At 37.2% G+C, this 12,913-nt stretch overlaps 1 long non-coding RNA gene across 1 annotated transcript in view; it reads right to left on the bottom strand.

Moving 5' to 3' along the window:
- Positions 1-3,785: 3,785 nt before the first annotated feature.
- LOC101259569 (uncharacterized) overlaps positions 3,786-12,913 on the bottom strand; it is a 42,848-nt gene continuing 33,720 nt past the window's right edge. The window contains exon 2 of the long non-coding RNA XR_011220683.1: positions 3,786-4,323. This is a non-coding gene — a long non-coding RNA (uncharacterized lncRNA). The remainder of the gene's footprint in view (positions 4,324-12,913) is intronic.

Below are 12,913 nucleotides of genomic sequence, written 5' to 3'. Positions count from 1 at the left end.
AAAAGGATCACCCCCGATGAAACTGACTCAACGGTCTTGGCAAAATCTTGGTCTTTTCTCCTTTCTCCTTCTTCTATTCTCTTTTCCCCGATCCCTAAGTGTATTCAATCTTTTAAAAACTGATTTAGTGCTTCATTTTACCCCTAATAAACCCTTAAATGAAATTAGAAAATAGTAGGGTGAAAATACAACTTTACCCTTACTAAAATCCGGATTGGACTTTCCTCAGTCCAACAGCCCAACTGCGAAAAGGCATATCTCCCTCTTAGAATATAAAAAATACCCAAACATTGCGGATTAAAAAGATCTCTTCAAGGTCTTCCCAACCATATATTGAAATTCCCCTAACTCGTCCAGAGCTAGAAGTTATGACCATTTGAAAATGACCAAAAACTTACTTTTTCAGTTAAGAAACTTTTCAGATTTCTCTTATTCTTTCCAAAAACGATTATTCTTAGTTCTTTGTTTAATCCTATCTATTTCGGATTACAATATGTTACAATGTCTCCCATTTGGGAACATTCATCCTCGAATGAGAACTTTTTCACTGAGCGAAGGGTAGTAAAACTATATCATTTCAGCACTCAACCAACAAAAGCAAGTAGTACATGCTTACACAGTCTTATAAAGTGCTAAGAATATAATTTTGTACCTTGATCTGCATTTTCTCCAGATTCAAAGAGACGTGGATATCTATTCTTCATATCCTATTCAACTCCCTAACATGCTTCTTCAACAAATTGGTTCCTCCAAAGGACCTTCACTGATGCCACTTCCTTAGTTATCAACTTTCAAACTTTGTGATCCAAAATTTGAACTGGAAAATCCTCATAGGATAAGCTATCCATAATCCCAACATTCTCAGTTTGTACTATCAATGAAGGATCACCCAAACATTTCTTTACCATGGACACATGGAGTACCGGATGAACCGCTTCTAACTCTTGGGACAACTCATATGCTACATTTCCAACTCTTTTGGAGATTCTATAAGGGGAAATATACTGGGGAATAAGTTTTCCCTTCTTACCAAACCTCATAACACTCATGTGTAAAACTTTTAGATACACCCAATCGTCCACCTCGAACTCTAACAACCTTCTTCTAACATTTGTGTAGGACTTTTGGCAACTCTGTGCAATTTTCAATATCTCTTGAATCACTTTCACTTTCTCCATAGATTGGTGAACTAAATAGGGTACTATTAACCCTACTTCACAAACATCAAACCACCCAAATGGATATCTACAGCATCTCCCATAAAGAGCCTCATAGGGAGCAATTTAGATGCTCAAATGGTAACTATTTTTGTACGCGAACTCAATGAGAGGTATGTGATCATCCCAATTCTCTTTGAAATTGATCACACAATCTTTCAAAATATCTTCTAAGGTATGGACAGTACGTTATGCTTGTCCATCTATTTGAGGATGAAAAGCAGTGCTTAAGTTCAACTTCAAACCAAACCTTTTTGCAAAGATTTCTAGAATTTTGTGGTAAATTCTGTACCTCTATCTACAATAATGGAGACCGGAATCCATGGAGTCTTACCACTTTTAGATTGTACAACTTAGCATAATCCTCGGTCGAGTATATAGTCTTTACCGCCAAAAAGTGGGCTGATTTTGTCATTCTATCGATAATTACCCAAATAGAATCATTCTACATGCAAGGTCTTGGTAGGCTTGTGATGAAGTCCATATTGATCATCTTGCACTTTCATTCCCAGAAGTTTTATAGTCTGATCCAACACTCCCTGCCTTTGGTGTTCTACTTTCACTTGTTGTTAATTTGGGCACTTGACAACAAACTCTGAAATGCCCTTCTTCATGCCTTGCGACTAATATACATCTCTCAAGTAGTAGTACATCTTTGTGGAATCCAAATGAATGAATATATGGAAATATGAGATTCCTCCATGATCCTTATTTGGAGTCCATCCACCCTAGGTACACACAACCTACCTTGATACTTTAGCACACCATCTCCCCATTGTTCAAAAGCCAATGCTCTTTGCCTATGAACATTTGCCTTCAAATCAAACAAAATGGGGTATTGGACTTGTTTTTCTTTCACCTATGACATTAGTGATGATTCAGCCCCATTAGTCACCACTATTCCTACTTCTTTGGAATCCATATTTGTGACTCCAAAGCGTGCATGTGTACATATTTAGCTAACTCCCTATTTTCTTCTTCAACATGGGCAATACTCCCTATGGATAACCTGGTTAGAGCATCAACAACCACATTAGCCTTACCTGGCTGGTAAAGAATACTCATGTCGTAATCCTTGAGTAATTCTAACCACTTCATCTGTCTAAGATTTAGTTCCTTCTGAGTGAACAAACATTGGATACTCATGTGATCAGTGAATATGTCACATGAGTGCCATACAAGTACTGACGTCATATCTTAAAGGAAAAAACTATTGCAGCCAATTCTAAGTCATGAGTTTGATAATTCTTCTCATGAACCTTGAACTATCAGGAGGCTAAGCTATAACTTTTCCATTTTGCCTTATAACACAACCCAAACTAACTCTCGATGCATCATAGTACACCACAAAACCTTGAGTACCCTATGGCAAGATCAATATCGTAGCGCTAGTTAATCTCTTTTTCAGTTCATCAAAGCTTTTCTCACAAGCTTCAGACCATTGAAACTTGATTGTCTTTTGAGTTAACTTGGTCAAACGAGCCGAGATATTTGAAAACCCTTCAACAAATCTCCTCTAATAGCCAGCCTAACCCAAAAAACTCCTTATATCTATTGAGGATGTGGGTCTAGGCCAACTCTGAACTGCTTCTATCTTTTGGGTGTCAACTCTAATCCTATCACTTCAAACAATGTGGCCCAAGAATGCCACTAGCTTAAGCCAAAACTTTAACTTGGAGAACTTGACATATAGTTCCTTATCTTTTAATGTCTGTAGCAGAATCCTTAGATGAATAGCATGCTTTTCTACATTCCTTGAATAAACTAGTATGTCATAAATTAACACAATGACAAACAAATCTAAATAATGTTTGAAAACTCTGTATATAAGATACATGAACATTGCTGGTGCATTTTTCAAACCAAAAGACAAAACAAAAAACTCATAATGCCAATTCCTGGTTCTAAGAGTTGTCTTTCAAATGTCACATTCCCTAACTTTCAAGTGATGATAGCTTGAGATATATTTTCAAGAAGAAAGAAACACCATGAAACTGGTCGAAAAGATCATCTATCCTTGGGAGAGGATAGTTATTCTTGATGGTCACCTTATTCAATTAGCGCTTGACTATACACATCCTAAAGGAACCATCTTTTTTCCTGACAAACAAGGCCGGAGAGTCCCAAGGTGAGACACTTGGTCGAATGAAACCTTTATCTACTAAATCTTTCGATTGTTCTTTTAGATCTTTTAACGCTGCTGGTGCCATTCTTTATGGTAGAATAGGGATAATTTGAGTAAATAGTATGATATCTATGCCGAAGTCTATCTCTCTTTCAGGAGGGACTCTGGGTAGATCATCAAGAAAGACTTCTAGAAACTTTTTCAATATAAAACTGACTGAAAAGAAGGTACCTCCGCACTTGAGTCATTAAATCGGAATAAGTGATAAATACAAGCCTTTGAAAGTAAGTTCCTCTTCTTAAGGTTCAAAATGTAACGACCCTTAGGAAATGCTGAACTAATACTCCACTCTAGTATTGACTCATTTGAAATCTAAAACTTGACAACTTGAAAATTGCAATCTATTGATGCATAACAAACATGTAACCAGTCCATACCTAGTATGACATCAAAATCAACCATGTCTAACTCTATTAATAATCCATGGTACTCTTGTTACTGACAAAAATAGGACAATCATGATAGACTCTTTCTACTAGAATGGATTCACCAACAAGTGTGGTAACACTGAATGGTTCACTAAGTTGCTTAGGAATAACATAGGGAGTTACAAAATATAAACTCACTCCTAGGTCTAAAAATGCATAAACAGTAAATCCAAAGGCTCGAATCATACTAGTGACGAAATCTGGTGAATTCTCCTGTTCATGGCGATTATTGAGAGCATACAAGCAGTTTGCTCCTCCGCCAGCATCAGAAGTATCTTCCCTAGGTGCAACCCTGTCTGGTGGAGCATCTAATGAAGATTGATCATTATTAACCTACTACCACCGCCTTGATTTCTCCTTGGACACTCTTTCATGAAATTCCCGGTCTGACCGCACTTGAAACAACATGGGGAGCCTTCACGACAAATACCGGAGTGAATTCTTCCATACTTTGCGCATGCCGGAGGCTTACTACCTCCAATCTCCACACTACCTATAAGATCTCGTAAATATAAATTGGTAGGATTAACAAAGAAACTAAGAATAGTTATTTTATGCAAAGAATATGAGAAATCAGAAAAATTTCCAAAGTCCAAAAGTGAGTTTATGGTCATTCTCAAACGTCCATAACTTCGATCTCCAAATGAGTTAGGGTCAGTTCTTTCTATGGTTGAACTACCTTTATGAGATCTCCAACGTCAATAAGTTCGCAAATTATAATATCATATGATGTAGATATGCCTTTCAGAAGTTGAGCTATTGGACTGAGGAAAGTCTAATCGAATTTTAGTAAGGGCAAAGTGGTCTTTTCACATACTAGTTACTAATTCATTTTAAGGGTTTATTAGGGGTAAAACTAAGCCTTAATTCCGTTTAATAAAAGATTAATACGCTTAGGTCTTGGGAGAAAAGAGAAGAGAAGAGAAAGATCAAGAATTCTTCAAGAACGCTAAGGTATCGCGAGTGTAATTCGTCGGGGGTGATCCCTATAAGGTATGTAAGATCTTTCTGTGTTGGATTATTCAACCCACACAATATTATTTTTAATTCAACACAATTATAGTAGATGGAATGATGAACATGGAAGTTCTTCTTTAAAAACTTTGAATTCTTGTTTGCTGAATTGTAGTGTACTTTTGGTTGTTTGATTCGTGTTCTGGGCTATTTTATGAGTCTAAACTATTGGTATCTAAGATTTTAGTGATCCTAAGTGTTTAAGGTGAGATCCATGGGAGTTTATAAGGCTTATAATTGAAAATCAGAGAAGAAAAGTTAGAAATCCCATCTTATAAGCTTGGGGCGCCGCGCCTGCCTGAGCCCCTCAGGGCAGCCTTTGTCTGATAGGGCCTGGCGCGCCATGCAAGACTGAGCCCGTTATGACAATCTCTAACCATCAGGCTCTATTTCAGCGCACCTCTCAGAGCACCAAGTTCACCTGGACATCCCATTTCCCCCCTCCCCCACTTTTTCGTTGTAGTTGCTAAGTTATATACCTATAAATCCTAGTTGATTCCAACACTCTAAAGTACGTCTAAATATCATGAAAACATAATTAAACATGAGATCATGACCCTTCAATTAATTATACAATTCAAGGAAAGTTAAGATCAATGTCAATTAAGAGTCAAGTCTAAAAGTTGAGAAGCAAGTGAAAGTAAGTTCTTAAAGTTTTCAAGGGTCTTAGACAAAAAATTTTACTTTTTTAAGGCTCAAGCTTCAAGTTGATAACAGAGTCAAAGTTTATTCTAAATATCAGAAGTTATAAGGGAACTAAGTATTACCTAGAGTTTAAGTTTTACGTAAAGCAAAGAGCAAATAGTGAGTTCATTACTCAAAAGCTATAAGGGAACTAAGAAGTCCCTAAGAGTTACAAATGTTATCACATTTTTAGAAAGAGAGGAAGCTAGACTTCCACATAGACTTGGTTAGTTTTAGAAAATGGGAAGTATGATTCCCAAATGAGTTTTTAAAGCTAAATTTGAGAAATTAACTCAAACTAGAGAAGAAGTTGTTTTAAAAACATTCGAGCTAAGTATTTTGGGAGTAGTATTGAGCATCAATACGGGGACGAAAGTTCATATCAACTCAAGTCTCCATAAACCATGTATCCAACATGAAAATATAAAGGGTCATACTTTTTAGATCATTCCTTAGTGTTTTTAGCATAGACTAGTGGATCCAGTTAGTAGTTCAGGTGCTATACCGATGGTAAGGTATAGAGCAGTCCTTTTGCAACGTGAGGTAACACGTTTTAACATCAGTTAGGCTCATGGTAATGATTTTCGGTTATAGAATCTCCCACAGATACTAAATTACTTTCATATATAAGTAAAGTTGAGTTTATTATTGCATTACCTTTAATGAACTAAGTTTTTACACAGTTTCTACAAGCTTTATATATATATATATATATATATATATATATATATATATTACATGTGTCTTTAATGTTTTATATGGAGTTATGACTTCTTTAGTTAAGCAGAGCCAAGGTAAGTTCATCCTTACTCCTTTTAAGATTAGCAGTTGTTGTTTCGCATTCCAACTCGCATAATCATACATTCAATGTACATTGGCCAGTTGGCCTGCATCATTTCATGATGCATACATAGCTAACCAGAATCAACATCCAATGCTTCCTTGATCCAGTTTTAGCATCTTGAGTTAGTGGTCAGCCTCTTTGCTTCCGAGGAGCCTTTATGACTTTCTGTATTTCCTTATAGAATGTTTAGGGGTTTGTCCCAACATTCATCTTTGTAGTAGTAGAGGCTTCATAGACAAATATATAGTCTGACATTCAGTTTGGGTCTCTCTTTATTTTATACATGTATTGTTTTTTTTTGAAACTTAAATTCCATTTGGCCGAGACTATTATTTAAAGTGTTTTTCATGAGAATGTTTCCAACTTTATATTTGAGTTAAGTTTTTCGCTGAGTCAATTAAGCTAAGACAAGTGTTCGCTCAAGGACAACAATTATCGTTGGGTGCCATCCACATCCATGGTGTAGGATCCGGCATGAAACACTTGTTATTAGAGTATAGAGTTAAAGAGTCCTAGGGAGTCTATGAAGTTGTGTCTGTAGAGTCTTAGTCACCGAGTGTGAAGCGCACCACATCTATGATTAGAGGCTACTAAATTTAGGAAATTCTCACTTCTTTCATACTCATTTTGTACGCTAGAGTTTATCCCTAAAATTTCCCTCTAATTCATGCTTACGTTTGTTTCTGATTAATAATGCCTCCACGAAGAGCAGTCAAAGTCCGACCAGCTAGAAGGAATGTTGAAGAACCAAAGGTACATATTGCACCGAATGTGCAACCTATACGAGAAGTCACAAAAGCTGAATTCTATGAGGCTATCCAGATGTTGAGTAAGCTTTGACCAACAAAGTTAGATAGCAAACAAGAGCTCGACAAGAATGGGCAGACACCACAAGAATTCAGGAATTCTAGAAGATGAATCCCCCACGTTTTTCTGATTCGAGGACTACCGAGAAACTGAAAAACATTATGGAAAATTTGAAGAATGTGTTTGAAGTGATGCATATGGTTGATGGTGAAAAGGTTGAACTAGTTTCATATGAACTGAAGAATATGCCGAGGACTCGGTTCAATCAGTGGAAAGGGAACAGAGATGATAATGCACCACATTCAAGTTGGGTTTGCTTTGAAGAAGCCTTCTTGGGACGTCTCATTCCCCGAGAACCAAAGAAAGCAGAGGTGTGGGAGTTCCTTACCTTGGAACAGGACTCCTTGAGTGTGCATGAGTATGAGTTAAAGTTTACCTAACTGTCTTGCTATGCTTCGGAGATGGTTAAGCATACGAGAAGTAGCATGAGATTATTTATTGCTGGCTTGGGTCATACTTCAAGCAAATAGGGTAGGGCTGCAATATTTATTAGGGACATGGACATTTCGAGGTTAATGGTCTATGTGCAACAAGTTGAAGAAGAGAATATGAGGGACAGAGAAAACTACAGGAACAAGAAAGCTAAGATTAAGAATGAGTCTAGTTAACATAAGGGTGGTTCAATTCGACCATAATTTTAGAAACAAAAGGGACATGTACCATTATATTCTAGTGCACCTGCGCCCAGAAACAAAATTCACAGAACTTTAAGGTTAGACCAATCCATTCCCAAGGTAGGGTGGCACAACGAGTTAGTTGGGCTCCTACATGTAGTAGGTGTGGTAGAAACCACGCTTGTAAGTGTCGTGATGGCGAGTTGGATTGTTTGAAATTCGGTCAAGAAGGGCACTATGTGAAAGAGTGTCCTAAGAATAAGTAGGGAGATGAAAATCTGGGAAATAGAGCCCAATCTTCATAAGCTCTACCAAACAAGGCCGCACCTAGAGGAGCCATTTTTGGTGTCGGCGGAAGGTCAAACCGTCTCTAAGAAATCACTAGCCACCAAGAGCAAAAGAAATCTCCAGATGTTGTAATGGGTATGTTCAAAGTCTTTACTTTTGTTGTTTATGCTTTGTTTGAACCAGGAGCAAATTTATCTTTTGTATCTCTTTATATTGCAAATCAGTTAGATATACTTCCTGAAAAAACTTTGTGAATCCTTATGTGTTTGCTCACATGTTGGAGAGTCTATTCTAGTGGAAAGAGTCAATCATGATTGTCCAATTTCTATCAATCACAAGAGCACCATGACTGATCAAGTAGAGTTAGAAATGGTAAATTTTGATGTCATTCTAGGCATGGAATGGCTTCATGCCTGTTTTATGTCAATAGATTGTAGAACTCGAGTTGTTAAATTTCAGATTCCTAATGAGATAATCATAAAGTGGAGTAGTAGTTCAGCAGTGCCTAAGGGTCGTTTATTTCGTACCTTAAGGAGAGAAAATTAGTTTCAAAGGGGGTGTATCTATCACTTAGTTTGAGTTAATGACTCAAGTGCTAAGGTACCTTTTCTTCAGTCACTTTCTTTAGTGAAAGAGTTTCCAAAAGTCTTTCGTGATGATCTACCCGGAGTTCCTCCTGAAAGGGAGATATACTTCGGCATAGATATCATCCCAAATACTCGTCCTATCTCTATTTCTCCATATAGAATGGAACCAACAGAGTTAAACGATCTAATAGAACAACTGAAAGATTTGTTAGAAAATATTTTCATTCGACCAAGTGTCTCACCTTGGGGCGCTTTGGTCTTGTTTGTAAGGAAAAAGGATGGTTCCTTAGGATTTGTAAAGACTATTGCCAATTGAATAAGGTGACCATCAAGAATAAATATCCTCTTCCAAGGATAGATGATCTTTTCGACAAACTTCACGGTGCTTGTTGCTTCTCAAAAATTGATCTCAAGCTACCATCTGTTGAATGTTAGGTACTATGAAATTCCAAAGAAACTTTTAAAACCAAGTGAGGGCATTATAAGTTTTTACTTATGCCATTTTTTTGGCAAATGCACCAGCATCATCCATGGATCTTATGAACAGAGTCTTCAAAACTTATTTAGATCTGTTTGTCATTGTCTTCATTGATGACATACTGTTTGTTCAAGGAATGAAGAAGATCATCCTAGTCATCTCTGGATTGTTCTGTTGACTTTGAAAGATAAGGAGCTATATGACAAGTTCTCCAAGTTTGAGTTTTGTCTTAAATCTTGGACATTCTTGGGCCCCATTATTTCAGTTGATAGGGTTAGAGTTGATACCCAAAAGGTAGAAGTAGTTTAGAGTTTGCCTAGACATTCATGTCCAATAGATATAAGGAGTTTCTTGGGTTTGGGTGTCTATTATACGAGGTTTATAGAAAGTTTCTCATATATCTCGTCTCCTTTGACCAAGATAACTCAGAAGACAATCAATTTACAATGGTCTAAAGCTTGTGAGAGAAGTTTTTTGGAACTGAAAAAGAGATTGACTACCGCTACGATTTTGACCTTAGCAAAGGGTACTCAAGGTTATATGGTGTACTGTGATGCATCGAGAGTTAGTTTGGGTTTTGTGTTAATGAAGAATGGCAAGGTGATAGGTTATTCCTCCAGACAACTAAAGGTTTATGAGAAGAATCATCCAACTCATGACTTAGAATTAGCTGCAGTAGTGTTTGCTTTGATAATATGGCGACAATTCTTCGATGGTGTGAAATTGGATCTGAAGGATTTTGGAAAAGAACATTTGGAACACCAATCGGTACCGTTTGGAGACTTAGGAGTATTTCCCCCCATCCTCGCCTCCCCTATGTCTTTCCTCCTGCATTTTTGTGAGGCGCTCGACTTGAAAAACCCTCAGAATGCATCTGTGCAGTTCTCGGTGAATTCTTGAATCACCGTGGAAACCTCCTTGTGATTTTGAATAAGATGCTCCCAATTTTCCAGAGACATATGTTCATGTTGACATATTCATGGATCACGAAATCCTTCAATATGTGTTCACTCAGAAGGACTTAAATCTCAGACAAAGGAGGTGGTTAGAATTACTCAAGGATTATGATATGAGTACTCTTTACCACCCATATAAGGATAATGTGGTTGTTGATTCCTTAAGCAAGATATCTATGGGGATTACCACCCATGTTGAAGAAGAGAAGAGGGATTTAACTAAATATGTGCACAGACTTGCACATCTTGGAGTCAGATTTATGGATTCCACAGAATAAGGGATAGTGGTGACTAATGGAGCTGAATCATCACTATTGTCAGAGGTGAAAGAGAAACAAGACCAATACCTTATTTTGCCTGACTTGAAGGCAAATATTCATAAGCAATGAGTATTGTCTTTTGAACAAATGGGAGATGGAGTACTGAAGTACCAAGGTAGATTGTGTGTACCTAGGGTAGATGGACTCCAAGAGAGGATCCTGAAGGAGGCTCATAGTACCAGATATTCCATTCATCCCGATTCCACCAAGATGTACCGCGATCTGAGAGAGATATATTGGTGGGAAGACATGAAGAAAGATATTGTTGAGTTAGTTGCAAAGTGCCCAAATTCCTAACAAGATAAAGTAGAGCACCAAAGGCCTCATGGTTTGGCTCAAACTATCGAACTTTCGGAATGAAAGTTGGAGATGACTAATATCGACTTCATCACATGCCTTCCAAGATCTCGTAGGCAGCATAATTCTATTTGGGTTATTGTCTATAGAATGACAAAGTCAACTATTTCTTATTGGTAAAGTCTAACTATTTGACTGAGGATTATGCTAAGTTGTACCTTCAATAGGTGATGAGACTTCATGGAGTTTCAGTCTCTATTATTTTAGTTAGAGGTGCACAATTTACTTCAAAATTCTTGAAAATCTTTCAAGAAATATTTGGGTTCAAAGGTGAACTTAAGCACTATGTTTCATCCTCAAACATATGGACATGCATAGTGTAGTATGCATAACATAGATGATATGTTGAGAGCTAAAGTGATCGACTTCAAAGGGAATTGGGATGATCACATACCTCTCACTAAGTTTGCTTACAACAACAATTACCATTCGAGCATCCAAATGTCTCCATATAAGGCTCTTTATGGGAGAAGATGCAGATCTCCTATTGAGTGGTTCAAAGTTGGTAAATCAAGATTAATAAGACCGAATATAGTTCACTAAGCTATAGAAAAGGTGAAAGTAATCCAAGAGAGATTTAGATGACACAAAGTCGTCAAAATCCTACACAGATATTCGGAGAAGGTCGTTAGAGTTTTAGGTAGATGATTGGGTGTATTTAAAAGTTTCACCCATGAAGGGGGTTATGAGGTTTGGTGAGAAGAGGTAACTTAGTCCCTGGTATATTGATCCTTACAGTGTCTCCAAGAGGGTTAGGAATGTAGCATATGAGTCGGAGCTACCCCAAGAGTTAGATGTGGTTCATCTAGTATCCCATGTGTCTATATTGAAGAAATACCTTACCATCCTAACCTTGCTAGAGTATATGACCTGAACTAACTAATGGATCTACTAGTAAACCGCAAAAAGGGTTCATCTAAAAAGTATGAAGGTTTTCTACCCATGATTGTTACATGGTTTTCAAGGAGACTTGAGTTAATCTGAAACTCGCATTCCTACATTGCTGCCCAATACTATTCCCAAAAATATATTGGATTTTATTTTTTAAAAACATATTGATTCTGTAGTTTGAGATTAGTGCTCAAAACATAGCTTTAATAGCTCTCTTGGAAGTCATAGTTATCCTGCCTACTTTATTTCATAAAGCTATTACTTCTCTCTGAACTAGTCGAGGAGTCTTTACTTTTTTAAATATAAAAACACTTGTAACTCTTGGAGATTACTTAGTCCCCTTATAAATTTTGAGAATAAACTCAAACTTTAATCTTACTTAACTTGTAACTCGAGTCTTAAAACAAATTTAAAAAAGTTTGTAAAAGACTGTTGGAAACTTTAAGAACTCACTTTGACTTGCTTCTTAACTTTTATACTTGACTCTTAACTTCTTTGACTTTGATTATAACTTCCCTTGAATGAGATTATCGATTCAAGGATCATGATGTCATGTTTATGGATAATTTTATGATGTCTAGATGTACTTTAGAGTGTTATAATTAACTAGAAACTATAGGTACATCACATAGAAACTCATACACAAAGATAGGGAAAAATGCGATCTCTAGGTGTAACTGGCTCAAGCAGGCGCGGCGCGCCGGGCATTGTGTACCGCCCCGTAAGGTGGTACATTAAAATCCAATGTTTCCAACAAGGCAGCAGCATCACGTCAAAGATCGGAGGGTCAAAATCCTTGCCAAACTACCTCCCAACTGATGGGGGTTTCTTGTAGGCAAGGATGAACTTGCCATGCTCACCAGGTCAGCCAAGAGCTTGAAGACAAAAATCTGTGCAGCAAGTCTGCCAAGTGGAAGTAAAGCAAAGAAGACAAATCTGCCTATTTTTTCAGCCTTGGAAAATCTGCCACATGTAGCCTTCCCTTTGAGAGTTTGTGCCAAACGTTTTTAGCTTACTTAGAAGCTTTGTATATTGTTGTTAGACAGAACATCACTTAGAATACTTTGCATATACTTTGTATCTGCTTCCTTGTATATTCTCTCTTGTAAGGATTTGGAAAAAATATTGAAAATTGGCTTCTTGGCCTCCCAAAGACTTGTCTTTCTTTCTTGCTTTCTGTGTT

The sequence above is a fragment of the Solanum lycopersicum genome, chromosome 1, assembly GCF_036512215.1.
Source record: "Solanum lycopersicum chromosome 1, SLM_r2.1".
Classification (NCBI taxonomy): Eukaryota; Viridiplantae; Streptophyta; class Magnoliopsida; order Solanales; family Solanaceae; genus Solanum; species Solanum lycopersicum.
The sequence above is the reverse complement of the archived record's forward strand: the minus strand, read 5'-3'. Positions and strand labels throughout refer to the sequence as shown.